Raw genomic sequence first — 12,404 nt, 5'->3', positions numbered from 1 at the left:
CCAGCTTTTTGTACAAATTGCTTGCGGTTGTAATGTTTAGGCCAAAGTGTTAGTTTTTGTAGTGTAGGCCTAACTGAATATCTGAGAATGAACATTCATGACGAATTAAATATTTAGACAACTATTATAATTGTATCATACCAGTCTAACACTTATTTCATTATTCCATTAACCATTATTCCATGTCTAACACTGGATTTTGGTCCTGCAACGTTAAAATTAAGATTGTTCATGACTTCTAAACATTAAATGGATGTATGATCACGACATGGGCGAAGCACAATTTGACAGATTTTTATTTTTGATTTGTTTTGGAAATGCTCTCAGAGCGCACCAAATTGGAAGTGTTTTTCAAAAATTTCTGGGGGAGGCCCCCCAGACCCCCCGCTGGAAATGTTGCCTTCGGCAACACACCTTCGGGCTTCGCCCGACGGTTACGCCCTTCGTGCCTACTAGCCTACCTTGCTGTAGCACAGGGGTCACCAACCTTTTTTGCATGCGGGCCACTTTGGCACTAAGGAGAGCTGTGGCGGGCCGCACTAATAAAATGTTAGGTAAGTTGACTTTTATGCTAGAAAAGAACGCATTTCGCACCCAGTATCCAGCGTTACATGTTGTTCATATTTATGTTAGAATACCGCAGCAATAAAATTAATCGAACAACGCTACTGCCAGGCCAAGCTCCTTTTACAACACTTTTGACTTTTTTAACAATGCCTAATAAACGAGGCCATTTGTTTTGTGCACTTATAGCGAGGCGAGCGGTTTCATCAGAATATACATCGCCAAGCAAGAGTGGTGTTGTTACTTCGCTTCGCAAAAGATATCTTGCAATTAACAGTTTCAGTAAACAAGGAAATGTTTGACACATCGCAATACAGGCAACAATAGTGACCTGCAAACGTATCAGCGAAAAATAGGCTGCAATAACAGGGAAAAAGAAACCAGGTACCATGAAACAAACGCTTGTGGAAATCACCGAAAAATCGTAATTCTATCGTAATTCATGAACAGTCTTCCCTCTAAAAAAGCAATGAGTTGGTTTTTCATTCTTTTTGTGAGAGTCTATAAAACCGTCTTTCTTTGATTACTAGACAACTGTCACTTGCGGTGCTTATCAGCGTGGCAAGAATTTGTTGATTAACAACATTTTGCAATACTTGCTTTGGCAGTAGCCTACATATACTATAATTGGAACGATACACAGAAGATTAGCATGGCTTCTGCGCAAGGATGACACGCAAAATCGTGAAGCGTTCCATATTTCTTAAAAAAAAACGTTTTGCAGTAGAAGCTAAATATTTTCATAATACAACCAGAAAAAGTCTCTAAATTTATATATAATATTTTGCCAATTTATTATAAATTGAGTTGGCACACCGACCTATTTTGCAAACAAAAACTTGCATAAAGAGAACACTGCTCGTGAAGCACAATAACGGTGAAACTCGCACTAGTGTTTACATAACATTTACAAACTTAAAATAAGCAACCCTATGCTCACAGACAATTTCGAAGTTCAAAAAATTTAATCAACCACTGGGACAGTGTGGCTGGACATCGCATTGGAATAACTTTAAGCAACCCCCACCTAGCTAGAACTAAGTTATAATCTGATTGGTTGGTCGGTGGAATCGTATGCAATGCGAATTTATGCTTCCCGGAAAGTATTTTTTGCCTTCGTGCTCTTTAACTCCTCAAGAAAAGTATTTTTGGTTATACTGGTACGCTGATACCTTCCGCGGGCCGCAGCGATACAGCGTGGCGGGCCGCATGCGGCCCGCCATTTGGTGACCCCTGCTGTAGCATATTTCCAAGTTGCTTTCCCAACGGTTTAAGCCACCGAACGTCACTGCTTTATATCATTACACAGAAGCCTCAGAAAGCTGAAAATATAGCAACACGTGTATATAATTAGGCTATAGATCGCCATGGGCTATACACATATACACAGTAGCGTACCTAGGGTGTGGCAGGCATGGTTCGAGCCATGGGCGCCACATTGAAAAGGGGGGGCGCAAAAATCGGTTGGTAAAAGAAAAATTTGTGACTTACACTTTCTTCAAAATCTAGCCTAATTTGCGCCCAATACAAAAGGTTCCCATTATACTAAGCCTTCGGCACTAACAAGAGTAGGGTGGCCAGTTCCTTTCTTTTGGGCGCCTTTCCTTCAGCAACTACGCCCACCCAATTTATTACACCTTGGGTTAAGGTGAGCGGTGTTTTTCAACAACCAGCTTAAGACGGGAGTCGAGCTAGGTTTGCATGATTGGAAAGCGAGCGCCTTATCCGCTGCGCCATCCCAGTCAACAACAATAATTGGAAGTTTAGTAAAGTCGCTAAGCAGCGATTAGTTGAAGTTTAGAAGTAGCAACAGAACTTATTTATTAATTTTTATAAGAATTTATAAATCTAATCTGTTTGACTTCAATTTGGCCTGACCAGAGCACTCAGTCTGTTCTAGGAGGAAATTAGAAGTAGGCCTAAAGTATTATTGAGCCTATAAGCATAATTATACCGTACGAAATTCTGAGGCCAAGAATTAGGCTAGGTAGGCTATGACTTACTTTTACTTTCTATGCTGGCGCTGCCTAGCACTTAGCAGTCTAAAGTTTTGAGGTTCATTCACAACTTCACAAGCTGTGCTTTATAAATATACGCCGGTACCGTACTTTTACCTAACTTCTTTTCAATGGAATAGTGTCTTTCGAGCGCCAGTTACTATCGTAATATAGGCTACGACATGCAACAAATAACTTAATGTAACATACCTTCCAATCTAAATGTGTTTCATTTACAAAGAAATTGCAGTTTTAATATGTTGTATATAATTTTTTTGTAAGATTGTCAATTTGGTTTGCCAGTAGCCTACTACCGTATGATAATGTGCCTATTTGAAGATGTTATGGTCCATATGAATATTTCATACAATGATTTTATTTGCAGGGAAGTTTTGCTTAAGTTATTTTGTTGCTTAGGCGGAACATTTTATTGCGGCTACGGTCAATCGAGAGTTAAACCACAATAGACTTCCACCCTTCGTTTAGGGACAAGTAGATTGACGCGCTTTAGTTGGTTGGTAGCGGTAGGGCCTAATCTGTATTTAAAACAAGACCAGTATGCAGGGCCGGATTTAGACAGTGAGAGGCCCTAGGCTATTCCATTTGTGAGGCCCCTCCCTATTTTTTAGCTCAGAATTTCTCTCTAAACAACATCACATGTCATTGCTTAATATTAAAAATATGAGTGCATTAAACTCTTCGTTCTTTTCTTTTTCCACATTCGTGGGTGCAAATTTTTAATGAAAAGAATAAAAATTTAGTTAGGGCAGTTTTGCTTTTAATTTTAATTTCTTTGATCAAACAACCGTTACAATAATTGTAAAGTTTATTTACGAGGACATAAGAAATAGTTACCGCCATCAAATAGAGTAAGACTACAGACTAGGCTACCAATTTTTTTTCTAGCTTTCGTCAAAGCAAAATCATGCAAAAGTTCATCAAAATTTATCTGTTTAAGTTTGTCACTCTCAATACACAGAATGCTCAGTGCGGACAATCTTTCTTGAGACATTGTGGATCTCAGTTTATTTTTGATGCTTTTGAGCCTTGAGAAAGATCTCTCTCCTGAGCAGTTATTGACCATTAAGCTTGTTTCCACATTAGGAAAGGCAGTGTTAATTTTTTCCTTGCACATAATTTCATAAAAGTCTCCATGAGACAAGGAAATAGATTGCTCTTCTGTACCGGTAAGCCCTTGGTTTTGTGTTTGTCTCACGTACAAATGAAAATGTAGAAGTTCATCAGTAAGTTTCGGGTCAACATCTTCCGGATACGCTTCTACGTTTCCTTTAAAAGTTCTACGCCTCGTACAATTTCTACCTTAGTTGCTTTCAGATTAGCAAGAAAGAGAAACATTTCCGCAGTGTCACTGTACGCATTAGCTCTTCTCCATTAGCTTCAAGTGCGTCGAGCATACCCGCACAGCAAACAATGTCGGCTGATCGTTGGCCAACGGTCGCGAACGTCGCGGTCGGCTTTTCGTTGCAAAACAACCGTTTGCCAACTAACATTATTTCTTTAACTGTACAAAGAATCACTAAAAAAGGGTACCCCATGTTATAATTTGGTGATATAAACCACATAAAACATTTTTTTACCAAATATATATTGTGTAAAACTTGGTTGTTGACACAATGCTAAGGCAATGGTGGGCCAACGTCGCATTTGTCGTCGTGGGCATTCAGTTGAAAACCAACCTCCAGCCATCGATTGTTTATTTTGATATTCCGGGTGAAATAATGTTACATAATGAAAAGTACCCATTACAATTCTGTGAATTGAAGCTTTTATAAATTTTTATTTCAACAAACGTCAATATCATAAATAGGTTGTTAACACAACGTTGAACCAACGAAGAACCAACGTCACGTACGTCACCGTGGGCATTCGGTTGTCAGCCAACCTTTTGAGCATAAATCTCAATTTTGGTGTTTCTGGCAAACGAATTAAGAAATATGGCAAGTATGTATTATAAGTCTGTGAAATGAAGAATTTTTAAAGTTTATTTCAACAAAAATTTAATATGACTAATGTAGTTGTTGACGCGACGTTGTGCCAATGGTGGATCCCACAGCGCGTTCGTCGCCGTGGGCATTCGGTTGTGAACCAACCTTTTTACAACAAATATCATTTTTCGTATTCACAACAAAATAATTCTAAGCATTGGCCAGTATATGTTACAATTTGACGAAATTAAAGTGAACAAAGGTTTATTCTAACAAAAACGCTATATAAAAAATAGTTTGTTGAAGCGACGTTGAGCCAATGGTGGGCCCCACAGCGCGTTCGTCGCCGTGGGCATTCGGTTGTGAACCAACCTTTTTACAACAAATATCATTTTTTGTATTCACAACAAAATAATTCTAAGCATTGGCCAGTATATGTTTCAATTTGACGAAATTAAAGTGAACAAAGGTTTATTCTAACAAAAACGCTATATAAAAAATAGTTTGTTGAAGCGACGTTGAGCCAATGGTGGGCCCCACAGCGCGTTCGTCGCCGTGGGCATTCGGTTGTGAACCAACCTTTCTACAACAAAATCATTTTTCGTATTCACAACAAAATAATTCTAAGTATTGGCCAGTATGTGTTACAATTTGACGAAATTAAAGTGAACAAAGGTTTATTCTAACAAAAACGCTATATAAAAAATAGTTTGTTGACGTGACGTTGAGCCAATGGTGGGCCCCACAGCGTGTTCGTCGCCGTGGGCATTCGGTTGTAAGCAAACCTTTTGCCAACAAATCTTAATTTTATTTTATTTATTTATTTGCAATCAGACTCAAAGTCCATAGAATTCAAAATGCTTATGCAATTGAATCAAATAGTTTTCAATTAGAGAAAACACAAGTCTCACGAAACAAAATGTTACAATCACTCATACAAATAGCCTATATTAAAATGTTGCATGACCAAATGCTGCATAAATTTGATTAAAGAAATTCATCTTCTTTTGATAAACGTTTTTACAGCTTTTCAATAGTTTATAAGTCAGTAAATCGGTTGCATATCGGAAATTTTTGGAAATGAAATATAAGCCGTCGCCAAAAATTCATATAAAAATAATATTTTGTTGAAAATATAACCAAGAAAACTCAAAATGCAAAAATGTTGTCTTGTTTGAGGATAAGGAATTTCATTAGCCTACATCTGCCGTATTTAACGTTTGACTAGAATTAACTACATCAAAATAAAATAATTTAATTTGGACCAAAAAAATGATTTCATCATGTTTTTACAATAACCGCAAATATCCCCCATAAAGTAGCCTACAAATGATCATAATGAATGTTTGTGGTGGGCAAAAACTATTTCTCAACCATTCAGACTTTCGAGTGTTCAATACAAATTACTTCCTTTAGCCACAAAACTTGTTGTTCTCATCTCGTTTGCTTCGAATTTTCGAAGTATTTCGTTTCGACCTAAAAGTTTCTTTTGAAAAGCAAAGTGCAATTTTTTCACATTCATCCAATGTTTGAAGATGTTGAATCAATGTAAAATGGCTGATTTTGTTCGCCAGTGATTTAACCCAAATAGAATTGTGGTTTAATTAAATCCAAAGTTTGATTGAATTGAATTAAGTTTAATTACTAGATTCACCCGGACAACAGAGCAGAAATTGATTTTCATTGATTCAACGTTCACAGATGTTGATACAAAAGCATGCTTTGCTGGCTGGCCATAAACAGCTCTTTGTTAATTAGGTCATGCATTGGTGTTAATTAGGTCATCCTCTTCTTTTTTCATTTTTTTCCTATGCTGCCCTGCTTTCAAATTTATTCACAGTGAGTTGTGACGGCTTGAGGGCTTGTACGAATTACAAAGATAATATTGCGGTGCTTTGGTATGTCAGCAAAGTCCAACCAATGAAATTGCGAAAGATTTTAAGCCTACAAGCTCCAGCCTCGAATAAAATCATTTGTCGCCTGGAAAAGCATTGGAGAGTGCATAGGTACTGCATATCGCTGTTTTTATTGTTGTTAGCATTTTTGATAAAGCATGAGATGGTTCAATTAGTTCAATGTAGTACTATAATTAATTATAATGCAATACCGATACATAATTATTCATAAATTTAGATTTTAGGACACACCTGGGTGTGTATTGTGCAGTGCATTGATTTTTGTGTTAGTTTCGATAATACTAAATAGCTTATCTCCTGTTTTTTCAATGAAGTCAACTTTTTGTAGCAAGCTTGCGCGGTGCGTTTTTTGTAAAGATTCTGAAAGTAAGGAAAAGGTTACAGATGCTTATTTAATAGATCAATGAAAAGTCAATTCAACACTATTACTTATTTCAAGTCAGTTTGTTTTAAATGGACACTGGTAAACAAAGTGTTTCCTCCTACATTGATAAAAAAAGCTCACCCTCAATAATTTGTTTATTTTTATGTCACCAGTTTTATGGCTCAGACTACTGTGTTGTATCACAATTTTGCAATTTTGGTACGATCTAATTGATTAAAAGCAATTAGTTTTAACATAAAATCTAAAAAAACACTAAATTATTTGGTCAAGTTTTTGTTAGGTCATTAAGGTCATTTTCACATTTTAAAGCAAATTGTTTTGAATATACAGGTCCATACAGGTCGATGAAAACTTGCTCTATTTGTGAGGAATAGGCTGATGATGATGGATGATGGTGATGACGGATGATGATGAGGCTACATCAGATTTCGATAATCCTTTTTCACTCCAAGCACAAGCATGGTCGGCATTTACCCCTTTAGCCTACCTTATGTTTCTTTTTCAACAAACTCTCAGTTTTTAATGAATAATAACTACAGACAAAGCTTCTGTAGTTAATTTAATGCAAGGTTGCATGAAACAGATGTTTATTACAGTGACGAAAAATCATAATTTTGTATTTGTAATAGAAGTAATTCGCAAAATCTTTGAAGAAATGGTTTCAAAGTTTATTTGTAGCAGGATGATTCTCATTTTTTTTTCCAGACTGTTGTAATCAATGTAATTCTGAGTTTATCCATGGGAGATACTTTCAGAGCTTTTTCAGTGTGATTAGTTCATTGCTTTATGGGAAAAAGTTGCTTGTTAGAGTTAGTTACGTGGCTTCAGTAACCAACCTTTTCCACTAGACATATTGGTTTGGACCAGCTATTGGCAATTTATCCCAATGACATTACTATTTTTAGATGGAGTACGAAGAACCCATAACTTGTCCACAGCAACAAATTCAAATATCCATGCCGCTATTTCAGACTGGCTGAAATACGCAAGAGATAAACGACTGGCTGAAAAACGCAAGGAAGACAGGAAATTTGATTTTAATTTGCCTCATGCCCTTTCTGGACCGCTGTTATATTTAGCATGTTCTTTGTTTTTGCTGTGATGGTTAGAAATAAACACAAACTTAACTGCCATCTGTCTTACTTTTTGCTTGTATGAATGCCTTTTCTAGCAATGTTGTACCGAGTGGAATGCTAGTATGATAAGTGATAAGGTGTACTGCGAATTGAGGCCTCGATCCCACGTCTTCGTGGTCATCATTTTCAGCACAGATTAACTCGAAAAAAGTGAGTTAACAACACGCCACCATGTGGTCAAAGTTAAGAAACGTTTTCGGTTTGGTGAGGTCGTAATGTCTAACCCTTGTCAGAGCAAAACGTGAGCGTTTGGTCGTAGATTAGCAAATGATGGCCAAGACTAGGCCCACGAGTAACCAAATCGCTTTCGCCACAGAAGGGATGATTGTAAATTGCGTCTTCCACGTCGACCCAACGAAAGCGTTTGGTCGTAGGTTGGCCAACAGTGCACTAACGTTGGTTCTACGATTAAACAACTCTTTTTTGCCACAGTGAGGATAGTTGTAAATTGCGTCGTGGATTCCACGTCGAACCGACGAAAGCGTTTGGTCGTAGGTGGCAAATGGTCGGGAAAGGGTTGGCCAACAGTGCAGCAACGTTGGGTCTACGATTAGCCAAGCCTTTGTTCGCCACAGTGAGGATAGTTGTAAACTGCGCCGTGGATTCCACGTCGAACCAACGAAAGCGTTTGGTCGTCAGGTTGGTCGCAGGTGGCAAATGGTTGGGAAAGGGTTGGCCAACAGTGCATCAACGTTGGGTCTACGATTAGCCAAGCCTTTTTTCGCCACAATGAGGATAGTTGTAAATTGCGTCGTGGATCCCACGTCGAACCAACGAAAGCGTTTGGTCGCAGGTTGGTCGCAGGTGGCAAATGGTTGGGAAAGGGTTGGCCAACAGTGTGCCACCGGGGGATCGACGTTTAACCAACCGATTTTTGTGACTGACGATTCGCCCAAGGTGGCCCGCTGGCCAAATTTGTTACGCGCCAACGTCGGAAACCATCGGAGGGCCCACGGGACGTTTCGGATGGTCTAACGTTGGACCAACGACACGTTGTTGTGCGGGTAGGGATAAAGGAATTTATTTTAAACCTTTCCTTTGAAGAGAGTTCACTTAAAGCGTCAGGTGTATTTCTTTGCCTCCTAGTGACAGCTCTGTAGTTAATATTAGGCAAGGTTGCTTTTGCTTGTTGATCAAACTCGTCAAACTCATCTCTAATTTCGCTTAGGTTATCAGTATCACGGAGAGCATTGCACGCTTGAGGCAAAGCTCCCTATTCTATCGGTCAGAATATCACGTGCTGAGTCGCATGACTGAAATCAGCTGATTCGCAAGGAAAACTGTCCGATGTCAAAGTGTCTACCGTTTTTTGCAGAGAAGACCGCGATACTTTTGTGTATAGAATTTTCTACTCTGAAAAGCTTGATATATAGCCAGTGACGATCGGTGAGGGACATCAAGGAAAGCAGTGCTTACCTGAGCAAAAACTATGCAAAATATAATGACTGAATTCTAGGTTTAACTTCTTATTATTTTTATCACGTCTATTTTAACTTGAAAATTACTGTATTCGTGACTATAGAATTACTCGTAACGCTTGTGAGTAGTCTAAGTCCTCACCAAACCGCATGTCTTGCCTATAGATGCCAATTAACGCAAACGCTTCTGTCAGAAACAACCACTGAAGCTCCAAGGAAGCAACTATCAAACTTGCTTTCCCAGGCTCAAAAATGTCAAAAAACGCCTTCGTTTTATCCAATCTTCACTCGTTTTGCAAAACGTCACTAGCTGCTTAGCCAATGAGATGTGTTGTAGAGTTGCTTACCCAGTGATGTCAATGCGTACATTCGCTAGAGCGGCTAGACCAGCGGTTCTCAACCAGTGGGCCATGGCTCACTGGTGGACCATAGAAGCATTTTGAAGTGGGCCACACACATATTTGAAAAATTGAGAGATTTATTGAAAATTTTTGTTTTATTTTTCTCACTATAGTTAATTTTACACTTGTGTGCTTGTTTAGTAGTTTTAATGTTAGCAGCAAAGAATGATGATGCTGTTTTTAGCTACAATGTGGCAATCATTATTCTAATAATTGCCACACACAGTCTTAGCCTACATCAACTCAGTTTTTACAACACTTTATGGTGTAATTATCTACTTTGTGGTTACAAATAAGGCATCTTTGAAAGCGGTCGCCTACTTGAACTTCTACAGAACCTTTTTTTACTACAACCTTCTCAATTTAACTTTATGAAACTACCAACATTGCATCTTGCTCCCAGCTCTTGGTGTTTTGCAGATACATGACAGAAAAAGACCTAAATGACAATTTCCCGTTTTGCTCTGCATTAGAGACCAATGTTAGAGCTGTTGATGTGAGGGAAAGGTTGGCAGCGTTTTTTGACCATGAAGGAATCGGTTGGAAAAATGTTTGTGGTGTATGCAATGATGGTGCTCCTGCCATGTTAGGAGCTAGAAGTGGCCTACAAACATCAGTTGGTAGTCGTTTACCTCATGCCGTCTCAATGCATTGCATGATACACAGACAAGCCCTTGCATCGAAAACTCTTTCAGAATGTCTTCAAAATGTTCTGAACACAGTTAGCCTATCAAGACGGTAAACTTTGTCAATAATGGAACATTAAACACACGGGTATTCAAAAAATTATGCTAGGAGATAAATGCTAAATACTTAAATTTACTTCACTATACCCTGGTTCGTTAGCTGACCAAGGGTAATGTTTAGCAAGAGTTGTTGAACTATGGAAAGAATTAAAAGAATTTCTGAACATGCAGGGAAAGTACGAATTGGAATTTTTCTTTAGGGATGGTACCTTTATGTTTAAATTTGCTTATCTAGTTGATATTTTTGACCAATTGAACCGCTTAAATCTCCTCAAGCTACTGTACAAAGAAGGAATACGACTGTACTTGACTTTATCGACGCTCTAAATGCGTTTGTGCAAAAACTTGAAGCGAAAAGCTGTAAGGGAGATTTTGCAATGTTTGAGACCATTTCATCTGTGACTGAAGATAACTTGGAGATAAATTTATCGTCTGAAATATTGCAGCATCTTGTCAGACTCCGGAAAAAAAAACATGAATTTACGACTCTACTTGTAAAGACATATTAGAGACCTCATCAATCTGCGAATTTTGGGCAAGCATGTGTTCTTCTTATCAGCGTATTGGTAAAGAATGTATAAAAATGCTGCCTTTCAGCAGTGCAGGACGTATTTATTTAAAGCAGGTTTTTCCACTTTGGTGCAGATGACGTGCTAAATTGAATGGCTAGGAACCACCTTGAAGTGGAAGATGGTGCGCATTGTGCGCTATCTTCAATCTCTCCAAAAATTCATATGTTGCTTAACAATGTTCAGGAGCAAGCCTCTCACTAATGATCAGTTAAATAAATAATCCGCTTTGAAATATGTTCTGCTGTTTTTTGTTTATAAACCTATTTTGTAGTTTTTTATATCATATAAAAACTTATTGGGCCTCAGAATTTTTATGCAATGAAAAATGGGCCACGAGAGAAAAAAGGTTGAGAACCACTGGGCTAGACCAACTTGTCAGAATAGTCTCTCGTCACGGTACACAGCACAGCATCATAATGCCAAAATAATTGTTGCTGTTTTTTGATATCTCCTCGCCATGTACTTTAGCCTACTAGCTTTCATAGTCATGCCTTTGCCCTTTTCACAGCGTTGATATAACGTTACTTCGCCAATGAACGTTCAGGTGCGGATGCAATAGTTCGTTAGGCCTAAGCTTCTATACGCAGGAGGCAAACTTATCCAGCTTTTTGTACAAATTGCTTGCGGTTGTAATGTTTAGGCCAAAGTGTTAGTTTTTGTAGTGTAGGCCTAACTGAATATCTGAGAATGAACATTCATGACGAATTAAACATTTAGACAACTATTATTCCATGTCTAACACAGGATTTTGGTCCTGCAACGTTAAAATTAAAATTGTTCATGACTTCTAAACATTAAATGGATGTATGATCACGACATAGGCGAAGCACAATTTGACAGATTTTTATTTTTGATTTGTTTTGGAAATAGTCTCAGAGCGCAACCAAATTGGAAGTGTTTTTTAAAAATTTCTGGGGGAGGCCTCCCAGACCCCCCGCTGGAAGTGTTGCCTTCGCCCGACGGTTACGCCCTTCGTGTCTACTACCTTGCTGCAGCATATTTCCAAGTTGCTTTCCCAAACGGTTTAAGCCACCGAACGTCACTGCTGTGTGAGTGTGTAGCTACAGTTTTACTGTACATAAACAACTCTACTTGTAAGTTACGTTAGCTCAGTGGTTACGCGTCGGGCTCAAAATCACGCGGCGCTGGTTCGACTCTCGGGGTGTGCGCTTGAGCAACGCATTTCAGGACTGCTCTCCATTCAGCGGCACCTAGTGAAAGCGGCACCTAGTGAATGGAATAATTTCTCGGCAACAACACTTCAACAATCGGAAAACTTCACTCTGCCAATCTCGGTAACCGGCCCTGCGTCAAGAGCCTCTA

At 38.6% G+C, this 12,404-nt stretch overlaps 1 non-coding gene across 1 annotated transcript; it reads left to right on the top strand.

The window, feature by feature from the left end:
• Nucleotides 1–1,164: 1,164 nt before the first annotated feature.
• On the top strand, nt 1,165–1,268 carry LOC145773087 (U6 spliceosomal RNA). Its single transcript, XR_014289498.1, has one exon. It is a non-coding gene; the product is annotated as a U6 spliceosomal RNA (small nuclear RNA).
• The last annotated feature ends 11,136 nt before the right edge of the window (nt 1,269–12,404 follow it).

The sequence above is a fragment of the Aplidium turbinatum genome, chromosome 6 (assembly GCF_918807975.1).
Source record: "Aplidium turbinatum chromosome 6, kaAplTurb1.1, whole genome shotgun sequence".
Classification (NCBI taxonomy): Eukaryota; Metazoa; Chordata; class Ascidiacea; order Aplousobranchia; family Polyclinidae; genus Aplidium; species Aplidium turbinatum.
Note: the sequence above shows the minus strand (reverse complement) of the source record. Positions and strands in the feature narration are given on the sequence as shown.